The sequence below is a fragment of the Oryzias latipes genome, chromosome 14, assembly GCF_053564925.1.
Source record: "Oryzias latipes strain Hd-rR chromosome 14, Olatipes_Hd-rR_3.1".
In the NCBI taxonomy this organism is placed as follows: Eukaryota; Metazoa; Chordata; class Actinopteri; order Beloniformes; family Adrianichthyidae; genus Oryzias; species Oryzias latipes.
The window spans coordinates 2,048,518-2,074,212 of record NC_136250.1 but is presented as its reverse complement, the minus strand read 5'-3'; the positions used below and the strand labels follow the sequence as shown (position 1 = coordinate 2,074,212).

General features: G+C 40.6%; 1 protein-coding gene and 1 long non-coding RNA gene across 2 annotated transcripts in view; one reads left to right on the top strand and one right to left on the bottom strand.

The window, feature by feature from the left end:
* esama (endothelial cell adhesion molecule a) overlaps positions 1–25,695 on the bottom strand; it is a 67,433-nt gene that overhangs the window by 22,247 nt on the left and 19,491 nt on the right. The gene's annotated exons all lie outside the window — the stretch shown is intronic.
* Positions 20,205–24,173, top strand: LOC144983775 (uncharacterized). The gene is made up of 2 exons (XR_013647583.1): positions 20,205–20,348; positions 20,434–24,173. It is a non-coding gene; the product is annotated as an uncharacterized LOC144983775 (long non-coding RNA).

Below are 25,695 nucleotides of genomic sequence, written 5' to 3'. Positions count from 1 at the left end.
TTAAACAGTCTCAAGTATTCAACCCCACACAAGCTTCCCCAGCTTTTTTACCCAATACACCCCAGTTTTTTTATATTGTTTCGCTATTTACAAAGTCACCAAAGTCACCGCCTATCTTGGCGTCCTCCGCCCTCCATATGAAATCGGAGATCCAAACGACACGCGGGATGTCGATGTTCCGTCCGTAGGATGAACGTACGTGGCTTACCGGCTCTGTCCACCGTTGATATGGTTTTCAGTCATTCCAAGCATGAGGAGGTCTCACCCGATTGCAGGAATAAATCCTCGAAAATTCCACCGATGCGGTTGGACTTCTCTCCGACGTCACGGTAATCCCCTGCATGTACGTGTCCTGCGGCTGTCAACCCCAGTGGCGGTTCTACACTAACTTACTCCCTGGGCGGGTAACCCCCCCCCCCCCCCCCCCCCGCACGCATGCAAAATTTGACAACATCCTGTTGTGTTCCCTATCTTCTATTTAGCCATTTTAATCAAAAAATGCATGAATTTTCTAGACTCGTATTACAGGGGGGTCAAACTCAGTCACACAGGGGCCTAAGTTAAAAACACGCTCAAGGTTTTGGGCCGAAGAAGATAAATGTTTACTGAACACACTAAAGCTAAACTTTTAAACCTTTTAAACTGAACTTTTTGAACATAAATATGAATAAAAACAGGAACATTAATCCAGAATAACTCAAGTTTAACCTTAAATAACTTGAAATATTTTGTTTTCCATATAAATATATTCTGTCAAAATTATACAAATATGAACATGCTGCAGGACAAAACAAAGAAAGCCTGGAAATATTAATAAGAAATTACATATCAAATAATTCCATTTTTTTTGCTCTTTCATCATTTTTTAGAGCATTTTTTTTTAGAGCTGAACTCCTGTTTCATTTTTAGCAATAATTTCTTAATGTGTGACGTCCTGTGTGTGTCTTTGTGAAACATATCAGAGGGTTTAGATCTAAAAAATAAAACTTATTGTGATTAATATGTTTAGGTCTTATAAAACATTAAAGACTAAATCTTAGAACTCATCAGTGGGATTACTCAAAAATATTTGGCATTTCCCTAAATTTGTGCAACACCAACAGCAGAAATCCTCCAAAAAAACTCAATCCTAAAAAAATGGTCTGCGCTCACAACCCCTCCCCCTCCCTCTCACACACGCGGCTCCGTCTCTATGACGGGAGGCGCAGCTGCGGCCCAGAGTTGATTGTCAGATAGAAAAAGACTCCCAATCACCTGTTAGTGTGATTCAGCCAGCCACCGGCGAGTTGCGCTCCCCTCTGGAGTTTTTTTACTTATGTTCCAAAGACTACCGCAAAGAGGTGTGGCCGCAAGCGTCTTGCAGCAGAGGGCGGTGGTCACGTGCGCATCGGGTCTGCTGTGTCGGAGCAAAGAATTGTGGGAAATAATCCCCATTGCCTGCTTTTTTCGAAATTGGGTTGAGCACGGATGTTTTTTCTGCCTAATTCCTTTTCATGTGTCTGTTTTACGTTGTTTCACTCTAAGGTATTCTCTTTTTTTTTTTGTGTCACGAACAGCTAAAAAGAGCTTTTATTCTTACCCCTGCCTCATCAGCTGAAGATATACATGGTAATTTTGAAATTCCAACTTGAAATTGTCAACTTAAAGGGAAACATTGGTTTTGTGAAATGAATTGCAAAGGTTTTACATGGCAAGAGAAGTAAATAAACAAATATTTTGAGGTTGGATAAGCCACTAAACATATCACAAATATAACAGTAAAACAAAAACGTACTATACTTTAGTACAATAAATCATTTTAAGTGAATATATATATGCATTAAGTTCTACATAGTTATGTGAAGGAAAATCAATCTACTGGAGGGAATGGAAGAACTAGGAGAATGTGTGAGCATTTTTTAATGTTTAATGATTATGAAACATTTTCCATTTAGCTTCACTGTAAGATATAAACTGTGAATGACTAATATATGTTATATTTAATCTAATATTGTTCTGATCTTTTGCACTTTTACCTGAGTGGTTTGCTGTGTCTGAAATGGAAGTGTTGATCTAAGCATTTCTGTAAAGGCGCTGGAATGTCTGAATGCATGTCATGGAGAGGAAGGGGAACCAGCAGAACTGATTATCACACGGTTTCAGAAGAGTCTCAAAGTGTCACTGACCGCATGTGTGTGCAGGTTTCACAGACTAATTAGGAAATTGCAGGAAGGACTTTTGCTTCCTGTGATTGCTGGACATCAGTGTAAACAAAATGCAGCAGCGCTTGAGTGAACTTCTAAAATCTTCATCAATGTGTCGCTAAGATGGGTGGAGGGTGTTGGCTGCTTCCTGTGTTATCAGCATCTCTGAGGAAGCTGATGAGTACAGGGAGCAACTAAAACGTTGTTGGTGGAAACCAACCTTGAGAGACACTTCCAGCTATACGGGAAATTTAAATATATGAGGTACACAAATAAACACATTCTTAAAGCTTTTAAAAATATCCTTAGCTGTCGTGAAAAGAAAAATAGCAAAGAGATTTAACAGGGAGAGATGAAGGAGGAAGGATAATATAATCTGGATGATCCAGAGTGAGGGGCTGGGAGGAGATGCAAAGCCACGGTCTCATGGAGATAAACTGCTGAACTATCCTGGGACTACTTATCCTAATTCCTCCAGATTAAAGTTTGAACTGATAGCTCCTGCATGTGTCCTCAGCAGAATCCAAACATTTGCCAGCAGACTTTAGATCACCAAACAGAATCATACCATTTCAGGGTGGTGAGGTGCCAGGGGAGAAGCTGTTGCTGACGTCTGTGTCAAATCTGCATCCACTGTCCCTCCTTCCCCTCTGCCTGTCTGAACAGCAGAGCACACGAGGAGTTCCAATACGCTGAGCACCCTCACAACAGACACACAACTGTTGTAATGTCTCTGTTACTGTGGAGGCATCCATATTTGATCATTCTGATTGAGTGGGCTCTTCCTGCCTCCTGATGCTGTTCTTCACAACTTCTTGTGAGGATTTATACAAAGTCTTTACTAGTGAAGAAGAAAACCTCAGTATTTGTTTAAATAGCCAGCTGACACATGGAATACTATTTCTGTTAAGGATTACAGTGATTTCAATTTAAAATATGAAGCTTTATGATATTTAAAACCATACAATTTCATTTGAATTACATCTTAACAGTTTTGCACATGTTTAAATGTAATATTTTATGGTCTAGTGGTTAACACCTCACAACAAGCCCCTGGTTCAAATCCCAGCTGGGTTCTTTCTGTGTGGATGTTCTCCTCATGGATGTTTCCATTTTCTCTGGACACTCCGGTTTTCTCTTCCAGTCTTTTCAAGTTGTGTATGTGTTAATTGTGTTTTGTATTTGTACGTTTTTGATACATAACACAGTAATGCACATAATGTATAGTTTTGCTTGCAAATGAAGAATTACAAACAAATCCAGTGAGTCTAACTTTTCTTGCTAGTAAATTAAGAAATGTATAATTTGGCAGTGGAGATATGGCAAAAAGTTCAAAAAATTCGACACAATTTTCTAAACCTTTCACTCAGCAGATGTGGTCCTCACAAGGGCAGAAGTAAAATACGTAAAACGTATCATGTTCACAAACCGCTCAAGGCTGAGGGAGGCTGAGCTCATCATCTGATAAGTCCAAGTCCATGACAGGATAATTAAGAGGAGACATGACTGTGGGACTGCTGGAGAGGAATGTGGCACTTCTATCCTCGAGCTGCAAAACTACCAGTCATCTTCAGATGGAAGAACTCGGAGAGAAGGAGGTCAAATGTCTCATTTATCTGATCCAAATCTCTCCATCCACTGCATACACTGCCTGCTAACATCCCAGTCTCTGATGTCTGGGCCCCGGAAGTTATGACATGAGAAGATGATTAGCTGGTGTTTGTATCTCGTAATAGTTAAACTCCATGCCCTCACTTTGGGCCCCACTAACATCACAGGACCTTATGATCTTCTCCACTCACGTACCAGCTGTTTAAATGAAAGATTTTCCTTTCAAACAATTAGGTATTATCTGTGGCTGGATGTTACCGTCCACCATCAGAAGAAGTTTGTTGCCTCTTTGTCTAAATCAGAACATCAGACTTGAACTGTTAAATTCTGTTATGAATAAGCATGCACCCATCAAGAAAATTGGCTAAAAATCGCAATAGCCCTAGGTTTCTTTGGCTTTTATCACAAGTACAGCAAAAAAACAAACAAAAAAAAAAAACTAATCCCAAATATATTTGGGAGACAGTGAGAGAACTCGAAAATAAGCCCTCAACCCAACTGCCTTTATCAATCAAAGTTGAATCATTAATACTTTTAATGAACATTTCATAAAATCAGGCTATGTCTATAAATCTACAAATACTTTCACTCATCAGCATGAAAAGACTCAGTTAAAGTCTACTCCTGTAATCAGTACATGTTTTCAGGCTCCAGTCAGTCTCAGAACAGCTCATTCTTGAAGAGATGCTAAGTCTTGACCCATACAGTCTGATGAACTGGACCCTTTCTTTGATAAAACTGCAGCATCTTTCAGAGCATCACCAATTAAAGATGATATAAATCTCTGTTTTGAAACCACTGTAATACCACGGTCATGGAAAACAGCTGTTGTGCATCCAACTTTTTAGGGTGGAGATCATCCTGACCCTACTTTTTATCGGCCCATCTCAATTTTACCACATATATCCAAAATAATATAAAGAATTGTGAATAAACAAATTACATATTTTCAACATCTAAGGCTATGTTCACACCGCAGGCTGAAACGACCCAATTCCGATTTTTTTGCCCCAATGCGACCGGTATCTGATCTTGTCATGATAGTCTGAACGACACAGATCCGATCTTTTCAAATGCGACCCAGGCCACTTGGATATGTGGTCCTGAATCCGATACGTATCCGATCTTTTAAAATGTGACCTCCGTCTGAACGTGAATCCGACCCGTACGTCATTGATACGCAACAAACTTCATCATTCTGCGTTGAAGTAGGCAGGAACTAGAACATAACCATAAACCACAGCGTATGACGCTGCTGAGACCAGTCAGTGGAAGGGAAGCGAGGTCACCGATTGGATTCATGTTTGGGGTGATCGCTTTATTCAGACCAAACTCAATGGGCTCTTATCGCAACCGGGCAGATTTTGAAAACATTTCCAGTGAAATGGCCGAGCGTGGTGTTGAACATTTCCCGTGATGACTTTTTTTTTTCTCCCTCTCCAACCGTGGTTAGAAGCGCGGGGGACCGAAGGCGGATCCTCCTTCGGGGTTCACTTCCCCGTTTGGACCCTTAGATTCTCCAGAGTGGGTTAATCGCATTTATTCTGGGGGAAACTTTCTTTTATTACCATTCTCCTTCCTTCCTAACACACAACATGAATGCGCGCCCCCACTGCCCCCCGCGCTCTATCCTCTCTCTGGGTCATTTCACGGTCACACAGGAGATCACAAAAATTCACATTTAATTGGAAATGTGAACGGCCTTGCAAAAAAATCGAATTTTTTCAAAAAAATCGGAATTGAGCATTAAGCCCTGCAGTGTGAACGTAGATAAAATAACATTATCACTGCAACCCTGTCTGGCTTTCGACCAGATCATGGCTGTATCACTGCTGTCTTGAAAGTCTTAAATGAAATAACTTTTGCCTTTGATGAAAAAAAGTCCTTTGCAGCATTACTTATAGATCTGGCCAAAAATATTTGATACGGTAGATCATGCTATTCTACTAAACAAACTGGCAGATATTGGTGTTTTAATAGCTCGCTTGGCTGGTTTAATACATATCATTCAGACAGATCACAGTTTCTAAAATCAGACATTTTAATGCCACAGTCTCTCCCTGTTACCTGCGGAGTGCCACAGGGATCTATCCAAGGGCCTATCTTGTTCTTACTATATATAAATCAGTTATCTGCAGCAACACGTAGGTGACCCATTCATCTTTACGCGGACAACAAAATTCTTTATACAGCAGGCCTATCCCATCTTCAACAGAGTTTTAACTCAATTCAGGAATGTTTGTCTTCCTTGAGGCTTGTATTGAACACAAACAAAACTAAAGTCATATGGTTTGAAAGAAAAAGCAGTCTTTCTCAGACTGAGAAGGCAAAAAAAAGCATTTTCAAACATCACCACCTCAAATGGGACTATTCTTGAACAGATTCCTAAATATGGAAATACCTGGGTATAGTAGTCTTTCATTCTCACTAAATCATGTGTGTGTTTATGTGGAGGGTTAGTGACACTTATAGTGCACGAAACCTCTACAAACTACCTCTTAATAAAAGCTATAGTTATATACCATAACAACACTTCTATCTTTAAAAATTGTGTTCCATGAATCTGATAAGAGCTGTGGTATTGATGCCCTGCAAAAATTATCAAATGTGCGTCTTCATTGATTTGTAGTTTATATGATATCCCACAAATATGGTTATTAAATGGCTAATTTAAATAAAAATGATGAATTACTAAATAAATAAAAAATAACAGAAAATGTATAAACAAATCTTAACCCCAATTAAGATCTGTCTTAACTGCCCTATAATTTAGTATAAAGGATCACAAAATCACACACAGGCACTCAAACACACGAACGCACTTCCCTTCCATTGTGTAGAGGATGACTGGCAGGAAGTAGCTGGGCGTCCTGATAGCACTATATCTATATATTCCAAGATTAGCCTGTTTGCCTGGTGAATAGTTCAGCAGTGAAGTCTAGTGCAGGAGGTCGTGCAGGAAGTGGCTCCTGCTGGCGCAGAGGGAGATGAATACTCCCACTTTTCAATGGCTCCCAGTGTTACAGTACCAAAAACACTAGAAGTGCAAAAAGAAAGGCAGTAGTCCTTCTGAAATGCTGGGCAGGAAAAAAAGACAATGAAACAATGTTCAAGGTTTCATCTGCCACCTGCAGCTTAAATTACTCAAGAGAAATCTCTAACAAATGCAGCAGAACAATCATCTGGACTATAACCTTTTGTGTGAGATGAATCCTTAAGACTTTCTAGGTAAAAAGGTAAAAGGTGCGATCAACGCTGGTCCATGTTTGATTAGCAACTGTTTGGGCAGCCGTAGTGCACTGGTAGAGTGGTCGATAGTTTTTGGGTTCGATTCCCGCCTTACCTGCCTATGTGTCCTTGGGTAAGACACTGAATCCCACCTTGCCTCTGGTAGAAGGTTGGTGCCAGTGTTCGGCAGCGGAGTGTGTAAATGTGTGTGTGACTGGGTCTGTGACTGTAAAGCGATATGGTCCTTCGAAGAAGGTAGAAAGGCGCTATATAAGTATTCGGCATTTAGCATTTACCAACTGTTGACAGCTGTGAAAGCTCACCTAATATTGGGTTGGGAGCAAACTAGCAAACATTGAGCAGACGGGCATCTGTTCACTTGCACATGAACTCTAGTGTGGTTCTCTTAGTGCAAATGCAGATGGACTTTTTATGAACCTGTCACAACGAGCAGTTGTCACATTAAAGAAACAGGCAGAGAAGGTTATTGACAGGGTTTTATTAGTTTAATGCAGCTAAAGTTAAGCAGCAGCAGCAAAGTTCTTCTAGGTCAGAAGCACCTGTGAAAGCACATAGATTTAAATATGAAGGTTTTACGGCTGCTGTATGTCTGTGTATGCCTTTATGATTGTGGTGACTCACGTCTGTTTTCTGTGGCAGGAAAGGTCGGCCAGCAAAAGAGGTCCCTAAGGGTACAAGAACCTTATATTGGTTCCGGGGAGGGAACCAAAATCATTGTAAAGTTAACAGGGGAGATTTTATTATTTGATTGAATTATTGAAATGGTTTAGGAAGAGTTAGTGAGTGCTATTTTTGTAGGGGGAAATTATCTATTTTTATAGGGGTTGGGGAAACTTTGAATGTATATTTTAATATTTTGTGTAAATACATTATCTGTGGGAACTTGGGTGGATGGTAGCTCCCAAAGGAGATATCCTATAAAGGTGGGAGTTGTAACCATTTGGGGGTGGTTGTTGGTTAGCGGTTAGAGATTGGAGCATGACTGTGAATTGCAACAGAGAAAATGGAAAATAAAGTTTTGAGCCAAACCCAAGTCCTGAGCCTGTGCTTGAACCATGATGATGGTCTCCGAGATTACAAGCTGAACGTGACAGAACCAAAGACGAGAAGAGAAGCAAAGACTGTCAAATGATACCTCTGTGGAACTGGTATTGTTGTAATTGTGTCTCATTCCTCCATTTTTATGCATTCTCTTCCATATTCTGCAAACATAGTGCTGTCACTATTCACAAAACAGCTGTTTTAAACATCTCGTTTTGTAACACTAACTTCCATCCAGTTGTTGTGTAAATAGGCTCAAGCAAGGCAGAAGCAACTCAGCTTTCTGTTCTGTCTTTTTTGCCGGTGTAATTTAGTGATGCTGCATGGTGTCTGAGCTTTAGAAGCAGCAAGTTGAATAAATAAATGCCCTGCTCCTTTCTGACACACTGCAGCTCTGCTTTTCTAATTCCAGTGGATTTGAACTAAGTTGGGTATTTGCTGCTTTCCTCATGAGGCGGAGGAAAGAGGAAGACTGGTGTCTGCTAAGGAGACGAAATGAGTAATGACACAGTCTGACACTTTCTCACTAACGCCTGCTCTATTACCAAAAGATGCTTAAGAACCAAACAAGGACAACGATTACTGAATAACAATCCAAATGTAGACCCGGCTGAAAAACAGAAGGGTCTGATGCTGGACCACACATTCAGTGAAGCTCCCGTGGAGCAAAGAGATAAAAGCCAGCCGGTCATATTTAACATGACAGCTTTGCAGCTCGTGCCTCAAAAGGTTAATCAGTGCTGATCAAAAACAACAAACATTTCCTGCTTTTCCACACAAGTCTGAGACACTGGGTGGCTGCGAGATCAATCTGATCAACACAGACGACAGCTGACCATATAAGTTGATTGTGGTGAATTAAAACTCTGGGTTAGTTAACCAAGAGCTAGCCTGACGTCCAACCAGGTTAGGCTCTGGCAGCCCTGTGACCCCAAAAGGGATACAGCGTGGTTGGATGTGTGAACAAGACCGACAAAGAAACTGGTCATTTGACCGTCCAGATAAAAGATTCATTTTTAACTTCAGTGTGATTCAAAGCTTCATCAGAAAAACCATGAGGCCTAAGCATGGGCAGAGCTAGGATGTCATCACTTGAAGAAAGACTGTTTTTTGGGGAGATGGAAGTGGTCTGTCCGGCACTGCACAGCTGATGAGGTCCATAATGATTCCAATTGGTCGTTGCACAGGGCAACACTCGCCATGCTGCTGGAGCACCTCCTCTCTCTGAGCAGCAGTAGCAGATGCTGCTGTTTGGATCTGTGTGTGTGTGTGTGTGTGTGTGTGTGTAGGTGTGCACGTGTCTGAGCAAAACCCAAGTCTACCTGCCTTTTCTGAGAGCCAATAATCAGCCATGAGGAAATATGTTCTCATTAATTCTATTTTGAAATAATTACAGTTTGTTTTAGTTAGGATTCACAGCCCACGGTTTTTGAAATGCTTTGGTCTTTAGTCTGCTTCACAGAGGCCTTTCTTTAAGAACTTGTCGATCAATGCAGAGGAGCCACGGTTTGAGAGCCTTTTCTTTATTCGAGTGCACAACAGGAGTCAGAGCACATTCGCTGCTCCTCAGACAGGCCATATCTCCCAATGACATGTCAACCTTCTTCCATATCTCTCCCCTTTAAAACAATAAACTCCTCTTATTGGGCATTGCCCTCAACAGATTTACAATGACATTTTCCTTTCATTAACATTTCCAAATTCATTACAAAGAATATAATGTGCGTCAGAATTACATTATTAGCATATGCTGAGTAAACTAAAGAAAGGCAACTCAATTTATTAGGGATTGCACAATGGGGGCTGTGCTCCATTCCCTGTTTCACCTTGGAGCAACCATCATAACTGTATAGGAAATACGTAAACTGCGATTTTGAGGATAAAAATGCTCAAAAAGACGTTCTTGTAAATTGCATTTATAAAACAGATTAGTGGACAGATTTTTATCTTACTAGTTATTAGTTGCTCACGATGGCGAGGAAAGTTTACAGGTGAGGCAATGGTTCAGCTGCCTCCTCTGATGGGGAGACATGTTTCAATAAAAAAAAAAAAACACAGACCCCAAATTACACTTTATAATCAAAAGTATTGGCTCACCCATCGCAATGATCAGAATCAGGTGTTCTAATCACTCGACCTGGCCACAGGTGTATAAAATCAAGCTCTCAGGCATACAGACTGTTGCACAAACATTATTGAAAGAATGTTCCGCTCTCAGGAGCTCAGTGAATTCCAGCGTGGAGCAGCTGCATCCAAGCCACACATCACCAAGTGCAATGCAAAGCGTTGGATGCAGTTTATGCAGATGCTGTTTAATTTGGTGGAGGAGGAGTCATGGTGTGGGGTTGTTTTTCAGGACTTGGGCTTGGCCCCTTAGTTCCAGTGAAAGAAACTCTGAATGCTTCAGGATACCAAAACATTTTGGACAATTCCATGCTCCAACCTTGCGGGAACTGTTTGGAGCATGGAATTGTCCAAAATGTTGACCCAGAGCTCATGACCATATGTGAGTATTGGAACAAAGATCTACCGCATAAATTGAGAGCTTTGCTTTTTTGCTCAGCTCTCTCTTCCCCACAACTACCGCATAACGACAGGCACGATCCGCCTGTCAATCTCACCCTCCATTCTTCCCTCACTCATGAACATAACGCCAAGATACCTAAACTCATCCACCTGTGGCAGGAGCTCTTCCTTCACCCAGAGAGGTCAAATTATCTTTCCTCTGTGCCTGTTTGAAGCTCTCCCGGATGTGAGAGTTAAAGATCTCCCTTATGGAGGGCTCAGCCAGATGTTCCCAACAGACCCTCCAGTGACGTGCAGTCAGATGAGGCAAGTGAGGCTCGGCCTCACCTGTCATTGTGATAAAATAGAAAAACGTACATTAAGTAAATATTATTTTCTATTGAACCGTTGTCAAGGTTATTTCTGAAAACACAAGACAGTATTAACAAAGGAAACAAACACCAAGAGCCAGGTTTGATTTTTCGCAAGTATAGCTGGAAACAGACAACCCTTCTGTTCCAAACCGCTCTTCCTCGGGTCTCCCTAGTTACATGGTGAGTGAATTATCTATAGGTCACAAGGTAGTTGTCAATAATGTTCAGTTTTCTGAAATGGCACACGGAAAGATCACAACACAACCACTTTAATGTAAGAAAAACAAAACACAAAAAACTGTCTTGAAAAAGGCACTTAGAGTGATAAGAACATATATACATTCAACATCCGTGTGCAAGATATATTTTCAGTTGACTCCACACATTTTCCACAGTTTGTAAGGTTTTAAATCACAGAGCTTGGGTGTCGTGTGATCACATTCGGAGCGGAAACTCCGGGTGAGGCTCTGAAGCGCTTCGCCTCATGTCTGACTGCAGGACTCAGATTTACCAGAGACGTGCGGTCAGACCACTGCTGTAAGGCCAGAGAAAAGGCTGCCAGTGAGGGGAGCCTCACCAGCAGGGGGCAGACGTGAGCTGACAGCTGCTTTGTAGCTACACTGCTGCTGTAGAAACGGAACAGAGCGAGGAAGTAAGGCCAAAATGGTTTTCAATTTTTTTATTTTTTTTTAAATAACATGGGAGTAATTGGGAAAAAAATGTAAGAATTTGAAAACTCAATTTTAGGCCTAAAAGAGTTATTTTTATGATTGTTTTCACAGAGAACATTAGATAACACTGATTAAAGCTCCAGAATTTGAAGTTGGAAAAATACCAGAAATAGTTACTGAGGGTCAAATGTGTGCTGAACACATCTGTATACTTTAATTTGTTTACAGTAAATGTGAATAATTTATACACAAGAGTGTTCTATCCATGTCTATAGAAGAAATATTCTCTGTAGGACAAATATGTTCTTGTGTGTATTTTATAAGCTGTTAGCTGCTGTTAGATAAATGGTGAAATATTCCGTTCTTGTAATTGTAAATCTGACTCCAGAGGAGTCAGTGCCTCACCAGCCATCAACCTCACTGCACGTCACTGAGACCCTCACAGTATGTCTGGGTCTCCCAAGTCTTTTCAGCCTCCTTCCCCACCAGCAAATTCAACCCTCCACCAGGTAGTCATCAGTGGACAGCTTTTTCCTTTCTTTACCCGAGTGTTTTAACAAATGGCCGAAGGTTGCCTGAAACGACTTCAAAGTCGATTAATAATCTCCTGACTATGGTGTCCTGATGCCAAGTGCTTTTTTGTTTGTTTGTTTTGTTTATTAGTTTATGTGACAGGGACAATATGCAAAAACATTTACACCAGATTATGGCCGAAGCCAGTTACCGTCTGTAGTCCCTGAACGGGTGAAATACAATACAATGTCAACAGTCATTCAAATACATAGTTAGGCCGTAGCACAAAGGGTCTTGCCCAAAGACCAACACTGGGTGAGGTTCATCGCGCTCCCTGGTAAGCAAACCCTAATTTCCTGCTCGCCAGGCCTACACCCAGCCAACTGAGCCATCCAACTGCTTACTTCAGCCCATTCTGCTTTGGTTAATGTTGATTATGGTTTAAAAATAGTAAAATCTTACATCTGAAGAACCAAATAAACTTCAAATTTCAAACTTGCTCTCCTAAAATATGCTTTCTGAAAAATCATGATAAAATGAAAAATCAGATCAGTCAATATCAGGTCATGAACCAGCCCTGCTTCTGACATTTACAGTTTTGTGATGAGCATCTCAGATCGTCTGCATTTTGAGCTCAGGTTTAGTAAGTGGGGGGCTTTCCTTTGACTGGGTAGTAATGAGTCTGTGACCCCATCACCAACACCCCGCACACACAGACTGCATCCTGCCTGTGTGTCCTGTCTGTCTTACTGCACATCCTAATTAGAAATGTCCCAGAGAGCATGAGGGGGAGGAGCCATTCAAATAAACAAACCAGCTGTGAGACGCTGGAAGTCACAAAGTTCACCGTCCCCACAGGATGCTCTCATTTTGTTTTTTGCTCCTCAATATCCTGCTGCCTTCGCCACTCTAATGTGTTGTCATTTGCTATAATATAAAAGGAAAGTCATAGCAGGAATCATCAGAGGACTGTGTCGAAAGAATGGGTGACCTGTATGTTTGCTGAGTTCCAGCATGAAAAACGATGAATGTGCCCCCTGTGTGCTCATGCCAGCTACATGAATTAGTCAGTGGAACAACAGTTTGATCAATCAAACCTTCAGAAAATTCACCTTTTGTCTGAGTTTTGTTTAATGGATGAATGGGAGATACTAGAGAAGATGAAATACAGATGGGGAAAAACAGTAAAAAGAGGTTTTTGTGTTGTTGTCTGTACCCTTTAAAATGACACTGATTTCAGAAAACCCTTTCCTTGCATCTGTATTTTCCACTTTACTTCACCTTTTCCAGCTTCAAACCACAGAAACAAATGCTATTTTTATGATAATGTAATTGTAGCTTTGGAAACCAGGAGAAGCAGCAGCAGCCTGTAATCTAAGCCCTAGCACCCAAGGAGCTCAAACATGACCTGACATGTTCCAGAATTAGAAGTTTCTCTGCCTATCCGCCGTCAGAGCTCTAGCATAAGCCAATGCAGAAAATGAACTGCAGAAAAAAAGATGATTTCATGGAAAATGACATGAAGACCCAAAGAGCAGCTTTGCGCTTGAATACCTTTTTGGTGAAACTGTCTTTTTCTAACCTGTTTATAAGCAGAACATTTTGAACTTTATTGGCCCTTTGTTGTTTGGTTTACTTCTTGGGATTTAGACAATTATTTTCCATTGTTTGCAAAGAACTCTTTCCATCCAATCAGCACTTTGTGTTTGCGTTTTCTTAGCTTTTTCGTTGTTGCATGGCTAATTGAGGGTCATAATGTTTGTTTGAAAACTGAAATTGCAGAATTGAAAAACTAAACTTTAAGTTCAAATGTTTGTTTCTGAAAAACCAGGAAAAGGTTTGACACACTAAAACATTTTTAGCTGTATGTTGATTTGCTGAGTGATCTGAGGTCTGATGGGTCAGCAGGCTTTAAGCACTCACTAGAATTAGAGCTGTGGGGGCCTAAGGGGTAATGGTTAGTGATATAGACTTTTGAGTGAAGGGTTGCCAGTTCAAGTTCCTCTACTGCTCCATTGGAGCAAGGGTTGTACTAGCTCTATGGTTTTATTGTTAACATTATTCAAAACCAGTGTTGGGAAACACCCTGACTTAACCCTTAAGGCCCGTACACACCGGGACGAATATTCGCCAGGCGTTATTCGCCAGCGTTTTTCGCCACGTTTTTTGTGTTCACACCCAGGCGATTTTCGCTGACGATGAGCCGAGCGAACATGCAATTTCATTCCCTGACATTAGATGGCGCTTAATGTAAACAGAAATACTCCTGTACACAAGGTGGCGCTGCGCAACTTTACGATTCTTAAAGTCGCTTTTCACTCAGAAGAAGAAAGCAAGTATTTACGCGCTTGTCAGAATCATACAAAGAAAACATGAATATTTCAAGCATCAGTAGCTCCAACTGGTGCTTGGTTCGGGGATGTTTTAGAATGTCCGTCATTATTTCTTTGCGGCTGTGTAGACGCTACTTGGCGTCTATCTTCTTCGCTGGTATGTGTGCTCAGCAAGGCAGTTTTGTGTTTGAGCGCCCCCAAGTTGTGTTTTACTGTAACTTCAGAAGCTCCAGACACGTGTGCAAAAGCGGCATTCTCATTGGTCGAATAGATTTCGATGCGACGCGTCGAAAAAAAAAAACGAACCCGAGGCGTTTTTTTTTTTTGACGCTTTGGCGCGTGGCGTTTTTTCGCGTCGGTGTGCACACTCACATTGGTGCCCTTTGTTTAGTCACGAGGCGTTAAACGTCGGCGAAAATCGCCGGCGAAATTCGTCCCGGTGTGAACGGGCCTTTACTTTTAAAAATGAATTAGTTTAAGTTACTAGTTACATTGCCCAACGGGTAATTGAGTTAGTAACTCAGCTACTGCCCAGACGGCAAGGCAAAGTGGCCCCCATATGGCTGAGTGCCCACTTAAGCCAATGTGGGCAAACACAGGTGGGGCCACCACGGAAACGGCAGATAAACCTATTCAGGGGCAACATTTCAGCCCACTTTTAAACTATATGGTGCCCACTTGGTCTTGGTGGCTGGGTGTGTCTTACAAGTAATAATTTACTCAGTTACTTTGCCAGTTAAAATACTGCAATACATTTAATATCTTTTTTCAGCTGCGTCCAGACATAACAAATCATTTAAATGAAAGTAACCCTTGTAGTATTCTGGTATAGGTTTACCAATGCAGTTATGTTGTTTAATTACAATAAAGAGAGGATTGAAATGTAGATATGTAAATGTTTTTCATCAGAATTATCACACAACAACACTGCAACAAGCCATACATATAAATATTATTAATATTGACTTCACATAAACTGATCGTGAAGGTTTTAAATATCAACTTATTTTAGTTATTCAAATTGTTGTTTGAATAAACAAAATAGTTTCAATCACGATGACAGAGGGAAAAATGGAATGGAAAACCATCAACAAGAAAAATGATCAACTATAAGATATAGCTCTGCTTCACTTAAGTCATCCTCTTATACACTGCATCTTAACCTGAAGTTTAACATTGTCAATTATAACAAAACTGCAATATAAATATAAATAACAAAAAATGTACATGAGGAGCAAAACAAACTTTGCATAGTATCAACGTGAAGATTTCTAGAATAAACGAACATTTCAAGTTTCCTAAATGACGTTTTTAGCTCCATATTTCATTTTTGTGTTCTTGTCATCGTTGCACATTGTGAACATATTACTGCAGGGAGGGGAAAGTCCAGCTCTGCCGGAAATTCGAATGACTCTGACTTATCAGTGAACAGTGAGAGCAGGATTTCCACAACAAACTATCAAATAATTCTGTTCAGTTCTATTTGGGTTACTGGGCTGTAGAATCCAGTTGGTCTTGTTTTCTTGGTGCAGCTTTGTCACCGGAGCACCCACACCGGGGCTCAGTGGCTTCTGTTTGCTGCTTCGTTAGATTTGAGCAGCTTTAGACGGACATCGGTAATGCCTTAGTATCGGGGCACAACATGAATTTGTTCCTTTAGTTTTAAGTTAAGTAGAGGGAAAAAAAGAAGCGCTCCATGAGGATTAAACCACATCAATGAACTGTGAAGTAATGCGCCACAATTATTACCAAGTAACTAGAACAGCATTGTACTAGAGATAAAAGTAATTAGTTAGATTACTCTGTTACGTAACTTGTAATGCCATTAGTAATGCAGTTAAACCTAAACGGCATTACTCCCAACACCGATATAAGCATTCTGAAGCTTAACTGTGTCAGCAGGTCTGTGTCATGACATAGTCTAAAACTGTTGGACCTTCACAAACGTAACATTGGAGTTTAGTTCAAATGCTATAACATGTCTCCCAACAACAGTTGTGTCTCATGATTACATGGCTGTGTGGAGCGGACATTGGGTTCAGTCTGTGAATGAAGCTCTAAAACACTAACCTCTGTTTATGATGGAATTATTATTACTGCTGCACACATTATAATGATCATCCAGCCCAGACGGAAGCAACATCGGCACGGTACAAAAGAAGAACTGAAAACACCTGCACAACCGCTCTCACTGAAGAGGGCCTGGGAGGGGTGCAAAGAGGTCTGATGTCACACTTCCAGAGTAGCTCAAGCAGGATTGGTTGTCTTTGTGCAGATCGACCCACTCACATAAAAAGCTCTTGCAAAGCACTAATCCTCTGAGCAAACAGAAATTCATATTCATAACAGAAAAAAACATGCATCTGTTGAGACAACATCCATTTATTTTCTAAGCCTGCTTGATCCTGTTTTGCAATTGTCGGGTTGCTGGAGCCTATCTCAACCACTGAAGGCCTGGGTTCACCATGAACAGTTCACCAGACCATCACAGGGCCACACAAATACAGACAACCACTCACACTTACATCCACGACTAAGGCTCAATTCAGAATCCCCCATTAACCTTTGAACCATGTTTTTGGTCTGTGGGGGGAAGCTGGAGTGTCATACAAACTCCACAAAGAAAGGACCCCGCAGAGACTGGAAGCAGGGCTTCTTGTTGAGAGGTAAGAAGGCTAACCAGTAGAGCACTCTGGAGCCCCCGGATGAAACACCAGATGCTGAAACCCAAACTTCAATGCAAAAATGTCTCCTTTCTCACAGTTCACCTATATGGGATAGAGAGTCATTCTTTTCACATGGCAATGTCTAGACTTCAATGCTTCTGCTGCTATGAGCTCCTCAGGCTGCCGGTGTTCACACTGGAAACCCTTTTAATCTCACCAAGTAAATGTGCCTAAATTCATGTTTAATGAGCTTATTACACATGAGACTCAAAGACTTAGCAGATTACATTTTACTGAAACAAACTTTGTACTGAGCAAGAAATCTACTAAATCTGCTAACAAAAATAATTCTTTTCCTTAACATAATGCATATGGTCTAAAAAATGATTCCATCTTTGTGTAATGTTACACATCTCACCTTTCACTCAGTGGAATGAAAACATTTGACAAGAAATTAGACAAACATCATAAAAAATGTAGTTTTTGCAGAGAAAAGATTTGACCAAATTCCCTCTATTATAAAAATGTTTCTTGTAAGACTAAAAATGTTTTTACTAGAAACAAAAGTGATTTTCAGCAGTCAGTTGCTCATTTTTTTGTGTCACCTTTTTCCACAGTCTCATAACCAAAGCAGCTGATGATGGACAGGCAGCTCGCTCTCTGATTATGCTGGAGGACACAGAAGCTGCTTCTGTTTCTCACCATGACTTTCCTTTACATCAGTGGCATGTTTAACTTCTGTCACTGTTCTTTACAGCAGCTATCAAAGCTTCAGGAGCAACATGTGTCAGCAGATGGATGTCATAGTTTACGTGTGAGTCATTGACTGTATAAGAGAACTGGACTGAGCGTGTGTGACGTCACCCATAGAAAATGCTTAACCTACGGCTCCAACCAAAGTCCATTCAGTCACCATTTTTCTGCCATACAGACGACGTTGTTTCAGAGCCAGACGACGTAAGCAAACGGTGATGGTCTGAGTCACTGTTTCTATGGCAACCACTGTTGCCAATCAGGAGTAAGCTTGTTCAAAATCCAAAGCACTTTTACTGAAAGCAGCTCTGGAGAATCTGTCAATCAGACATTTTGAATGTTTGAGGTAGGAGCCAGCAGGCACCACATGACCACCACATGAGGCATCTGATTGGTTAGGTTATAACTTGAACCACTTACAACTAAATAAATATCATAAAAATATATAATAAAAATGAGGATTATTAAGAACATGTTGAAAAATGTATTCGAGTGACAATATTTCTTCTGACCAGAAGAATGTCTGAGTAACAGCTGTTTATTTTCTATAGAAGTCTGTGGGATTTTGGCTTTTTATTAATCACTTCAAACCTCTGGAAGCTGGCTGCCTAAAAGAATCCCACACCATGATGCTGCCTCCTTTATGAATTGCAGTGGGCTGCAGCAATGTGTAGTACTGTCTAGACTGGTAAAACTACTTTAGCCTAATCAGACCAACGAACCTTTTAGCATTTATACTTGGAGACTAAAACAAGCCTGTTGGAAGCTGAAGTCATGACTTCCTGAGCACCAAAAAACCAAATCTTCCCAATCATTTATGTATTTTTTCTGGATAAATTAACATTCAACACTTGCTATGGGACACAGTACCATGAGAGATAACACAGAGTTTTGTTGGAAGGTGAGTAGATGTATTGTTTAGAAGGAAGGACAATATAGAACTAAATTGGAACCACAAAGATGTTTTTTGTAAATAAAATAATAGGAAAAATATTGTATAAAATCACACTTTAACACATAGAACTATGAACTCTGCTGTAAAAGGATTTCTTGAACTTTCATGGAAGTTGCTGTTAGCATGCACTCTGTGGAACCACTTGTGAAGACAAGTCAATGGCTGACACTTCCTGGTAATGCTAAGGATGCACATATTAGAAGAGATCAGGGTGGACATTTTTTTCATTTTGGAGCCATAATTCCCCAAAAGAGATCATAAATAATGTATTAGCATTAATATTAAAATGAGTTACAAAAGGTTTTCAGCTTTGGGAAGTTGGGCAGGTCAAAGAAGAGCACTGTGATTGATGTTCAAATAAACTTCTGGCCTGTGGCGTATCGATCTGAATATCGATAGTATTGATACTAGCGTGGTGAGTTTGATACTTTTGTTGCAGTTTTTCTTCAAAACGTAAAGTAAATAGATTTAATTTACTTATGGAGTTTTATTTTTTCTATTCATTTATTTAACAGGGACAGTGCAAGGCTTTGGGCTAATTCTGGCACATTGCTTGGCTGCAATGCGCCAGAATTAGCCCAAAGGCTATTTTTCATCTGTAGTCCCCAGACAGGTGTTAAAAATTGTCAACCTAAAAACCTCAAAACATGAATTAAATACGTTAATAGAAAATGTACATATACAATAGACAATCATTTAAAATACAAATAACTAATAAAAACAGGAACACAGTGAGAAACATAACAAAATATAGACACAAAGGTGACAGACCGGTTCAGCGGTTTTTAGGTGCTTTTTAAACAGAGTGAATGCGGTGAGGTCTCTAGTAACGTTTATGCAAGAGCAGCATCTATCTGTCTCCATTGTTGCCAGATTGAGCAAAAAACAGCCCAATTTGAGTAAATACCCAATTTGTGTGGAAAACTGCCCAATCTGGCAACGCTGTCCGTCTGTGTAAACGGAGCAGCTGCTCCTCTCTCACTGCTGCCCTCCCATTGCCCCTCCCCTTCCTGCTTCAGCCACATATTTGCACCAAAGGCAGGAGTTTTTGTTGTGTTGTTTATATTTTTATATTTCTTACTGTGTTGCTTTTTGTTTACTTCTTTTTACTAGTGACTTTGATATTTTTTTGCTGCCTTTATTTTTTTAAATAAATGTTTGTAATGCTATCACACTAACATTTCTTACATTTGAGCTTTTTATTGTGTAATAGTTACTGTTTTCTTATTATTACTGTATTATGAGATTATTAACATACATCTCTATTACATTGAATGTATGTTCAGTTCAGATTGTTGTAATTAGTTAATTAACATTTTTATTTGTCAAAAGTCTCTGACCTGTGTTTCAGATCGATACCTAAATCCCCGGAATCGCCCACCTAGGCCTGCAGATTCATTCAGTGCTGCTCGTTCTAGGCAGAGATGGAACTTCATGCTGCTGCTGCTGCTGCTGCTGCTTCGTTTTCATCTGAAGTCACATGAAGCTCCTCAGGTTTCACTTTGCATAATAAGAACCATTTTCTCTCTCTAAAAATGGCTGCTGCTAACCTGCATTCTTACTGTCTTCACCTCTCCAGCTGTGTTGCACCTCCAAAGCAGGCATATAAACCTTCACAGTTTTCCTTTCCAGGTAAGAGTCCTGGTTTTCTAAATTGAGGCATTGTGCTCTGCAGCCTGTACCACCGCCCAGACTTTCACAGCACAATAGACAATAGGACCTAACTCCGGTTACCAGGTACCTGCACACCTGTCTCCTGCAGGCTCTCCCTGTGAGCTTAGACCCCCTCAGCTTCTCCTGCAGGGATCCAGTTGCAGGCAGGACATGCAGGGTTCTGGCTGCACACCTGACAAATAAACTCATCCTGCTAACCTGAAAAGCAGCAACTCTGATCTGTGCCAGTTTTGTCCTCAACAACTACTTCCCCAAGTCTCAGCACTGAGTCCTTCCCTCCCCCACAACGGGGGTTATCCAGGAACAGCGGTGCACCTTCAAATAGATATACGAGGAAGACAGAACATATTTATTTTGGTGTCTAATTGCTATCAGTGGAATGATCATTTTGGGCTGGAACGAGAGCTGGATGCAGTCGAGTGCATCAACAGGAAGAGGGAATGTACTGGAAAACCTTATCTGGAAGCACCAGGCTGCTGTAGCGGGAAGTGGAATGTCAGGACAGGAAAAAGGAAGAGGGCGAGGATGTGATGTGTGAACTCACGTACAGACAAACAAGCACACATCTGAAGACACACAGAAGCACCAGAACACACACTCCTGACGACACACACAGAAGCTTTTCCTGTCAGTGGACAGAGAAACAAGTCTTTACACTCTGTAATCCTTTTTCTGTTTCTTTCAGTCTTTACTTTATTCTGTTTCTTACTTTTGTCGCCATCATTGAGATTCAAATGAGTAAATGACCAAATGAGAAAAGACTGTTTATTTTTGCTGCTTAGGCTCTGAATATTGTTCAGCTAAAAAACAGAAGAGGATTTCACAGTGAAGACAGATTTAAGTCATGAATGTATTAAAACAGGTTTATGTAAAGACAACATAAGTAAAGACACAAGAGTTGGTGCTTTTTCATTTGTATACCTGAACTTAAAAATCATTTTCACCAGATTTTTACACTGAGCTCAAGTTATCAATCTGAACATGGCTGAGTTCCACTGGTTTGGATGTAGACGGCCTCTGTTCTCTTATTTACATTAAGAAAACATCATTTAGAGAAAGGAAATGAAGTCTATGGAGGAGCAGAGTCACAGCACGTCAGGAGGAAGCCAGGATATAGAAACAAAATGTAGACAAGGAGAACACAAGGTCACACAAGGTCAACAGACTGTGAAGGCAAAGAATTATCAGTAAAAACAAGATATATAAATATATCGAATAAAGTATTCTAATGTGGGTTAACAGTTGAAGACTGCATTCTATATATAAGTATTGTTAACCCACATTTGCTATCAGTCCTCTTTGAGTGCTACTTTTACATTAAAACTGAAAACGAAAGAAGATCTTACGGACATTTAAAAATAAAGATAACACCAAATCATCACCTCCAGATCCTTTTCTCTGTATCTCCTATACTGTAGCCTTGGAAAATAAATATATTTTAAATAATAAATAACAGTAAATATGAAAAAATATTTAATATAAATCTTTGGGTGGAATAATTAACCATAAATTTAACTGGAAGGAAGAATTGTTGTAAAATATAATGCTATTCTTAACCCTTTCATAGTAAATAGAATCCATAAATGTATTTATATTTTACCTTTAGCACATTAAAGAATGATTTTTAATGACATAATAGTTATTTTCCTGAGGTCATTTTCCAACCAAGACGACTTGATCTCTGAGGCTCCGCCTTTCTCTCCTTGTGGGTGCCGCCCATTTCATGACATCATCCTAGAGTCGGTCTCAGCTGTGTGTCTGCATCTCATCCACTAAAACAAACAACATCTAAACTTTTGCAAAGATGGATGTGCATATTGTGCATATGAAAAGAAGGCGTTCAGTCCAGGAGTCGGCAACCTGCGGCTCCGGAGCCGCATGTGGATCTTTCATCCATGTGCTGTGGTTCTCTATGGTTTTGTAAAATAACTTTTATGTTCTAAGATTGTCGTGGTGCTTTCAACACCGTCAAGATGTGCCAGCGGCCAGAAGGAAGAGACCAGCGTGAACACGTGGAGGGGGCATGTCTGCGGCTGTGAACGTGGACCAGAGTCTGTTATGGGATGGGAAGTTCTTCTAAAAAGACAGTAATTGTTGAATGAAAAGTGAGAAAAAGCCTCGTCATGCAGAACCTCCTTGAGCTGTCTGTCAACCAGCTGTTGTATTTTTGTGAGCAGGTCTGAAGGAGGAGCGGGTCGGAACCAGGCGAGCTGCTCGACCCTGCAGCGCCTCCCCTGTGCTGACGACTACAGTTGGGAAACAGTAAACTGGAAAGATTCATGAAAATAATATTAAAAACCAAAACAAAAAACTAATGGCTGAGTATTAGGTTTAGAAAAATTTAAATATAAACATTTTCCAAGTGAAGTTCTATCTGACTAAGGCGTGTAATCCCAACAATGTTCTAACCCAGGTAGGACAAGGATGGAGAATCTGGAGAAAATTGAAGTTCCTGAAGTAAACAGTTCATTTAATAGCACCTGGCAGATCGGTTTGCTTTCCACGACTTTACCAGTATGAATAATATGTAAGGGTTAATGGCCTTCGAAGTATGCATTATTACTTTTTAACACACGCCGTGGAAGCCTGAACCGTCCGATGCGAAAGAAAAAAAAAGTGATAATGCACACTTCGAAGGCCATCAAAACGCTTATACCATGGTCACTTACAAAAGAAATAAATAGTAACCAGTTTTTAGTCCTTAATTCTTGTTTTTTTCCAATTTGGATCGCTTTTCTCACAAAAAGCGAACTATTTGTTACGTGGTGCATAACAAATAGTCTGCGTCACGCCACACCACCGCTGCAGTCAAGATTCAGCGATATATATATGCTGATCTTTCAGATGGGCCGAATAAAGCATCAGTTCAGAGAGAAAGTTCAGCTCTTACCGCTTGTTTTTGTCCAAAGGTTCTTTTAAAGAAGCCGGCGCAGTGATACAAAACATTCAAGCTAGGTGACTGGAACTTCTTCTTTCACCGTGCGGTTATCATGTGGTATATCACTTTCAAATGCACACTCAGCAGCCAATCAGAATCAAGTATTCACTCGGACCATGGTATAAATGTATCATACCAGTATGATATGTAATGAGGAATTAGCAAACAACAAAGTCTCAAATGTGGCAAGACATTCCAGAATAGACATGCAACTGCATGGTGGAGCAGTGGTTAGCCCTCTTGCCTCACAGTAAGAAGGCCCCCAGTTCAAGTCCCGGCTGGGGGACCTGAATCAGAACATCAATGGGGGACCTTTCTGTGTGGGGTTTGCATGTTCTCCCTGTTCATGTGTGGGTTTTCTCTGGGAGCTCCAGCTTCCTCCCACTGTCCAAAAACATGCTTCACAGGTTAAACTTGATCAACATTTAACTGTATTAGTTAATCCATATACAATAATAATATAAGATCATATATTACCTAATATTAATAATAATTATTCATATTAGTTGCATTTGTTAAAAAATACATCTGAAAGTGTTTTTATGTTTTATAAAAACATAAAAATGTCTAAACGTTATGTAAATGAGCTTTGCTTCGATCCACAATTCTTCATTTACTTCAATGTTGTTATTTTATCTTTTGCCTCTTTTTTTGCATTGACAAATATTGCATTGGAAATACCTAATAAAACACAGACAGGATTTGAAGTTGGAATATACTGTTAATGTCTAGACTGTGTTGGGTCACAGTGGACCTGTCCTGAAAATAGTGAGGCCACATGGCATCAAGAGCCCTCAGCAGCCTGCAGTCCTAAAGGGGGTCTGTGTGTACATATGCTCGCTTCTGTCTGCCATTTGTTTTACCTGTGAGCTGGCCTGTTATTTACAGAGGAAAATAATGCATCTACTGCAAAGCAGAACCAGCTTTTTGTCCTACTTCCTTCTGAAAGCAAAAAAATGAAACAAGAAGATGCCCCACAGTGCTGTGGAGCCAGGATGGCCTAATGGAACCAGCTGAGACCACTAACTCAAATAGTGGTTAAAGTAAACACCACAACAGCAATCAGTGAATGTGCTGCAATTTGTGCTGACAGAGCAGGAACCACAATGAAGCCTAACAGCATCATGTGATGAAAATAACAACCACCATGCATTATGCAGCACACTCTACCTTTCACTGAACCAGGCACTCTGGACTCTCTGGGACATCACTGTCCCCACATGAATTCACGGTCCAGTGGTTTTACCCTTTGAGCTTCTTCTTTTGGAGATAACAATCATCTATCATCAGTTCTGCTCCGCTGGGACCTGCTGCTTTGATCACACATAGGGTGGTGGCACTGGTGATATCGCTCTGCAACCTCAGAAGCAAACTTTTGGCACTTGATCTGCCCAGTTTGCCCTGAGGGCCGCTAGAGTGGCTTTGGTTGTTAGATAAACACATCCTAATGAAAGAAGGCCTGATGTAGCGGCTTAACCACAGCGGTTAGAAGATGTAAGCCTGGGAGTTCAATATTTATCCAAGCTCATATATTTAAGTAAACCTGCTGCACCCTGCTTTCTGGCTGGGATTCCTGTTTTTTGCTAGTTTTGAATCGTTTTCTTACATAAATTAAAAAAACAAGAAGTTGCAAAAAACAAATGTAGCAATTTTAAACTTATGGTGTATTTTAAACAATTTAGAAACAAGTAAAGCCACCGCAGTTTAAAACAAACGCTCCTCAGCACACAAGTATCTGAAGCTGCATTCTGAACCTGGAACTACTTTTACCACAGACTCACCATTAGGTCATGAAGGCCAACGACTCCTTCCACATTTGAGCAACCATTTCTAAAGTCCATGAAGGGTTCTTCCTGAAGCTTTTCCTTCCCTTTACATGCCTCACGTGTCCGTTAAATAAATTAGCTGCTGGAGTTTAGCACGAGTGGATTTGGAGATAGTCTGCTCCTTTGGATGGATCTAAGAGACAGATAACCTGCTTCTAAAGCCTTTAACAACTGGGGGGTATTACAGATTGCATGTTTAAAGTACCCTGACTTTAACCCTGAACTCTGGCTGAAGTCCGTCTGAACTTGCTAACTCTGGGTATGTCGGTTCCAAAAGAACGGATATGAGTTAGCGTAATTACGCTCGACTTGGTGTGGATCAGGGAGTCACTGTCACGCTACATCGTAGGATATAGCTTGATGTCATCCATGTAGAGGAGGTGACTGATGTTGGCCCCATTTC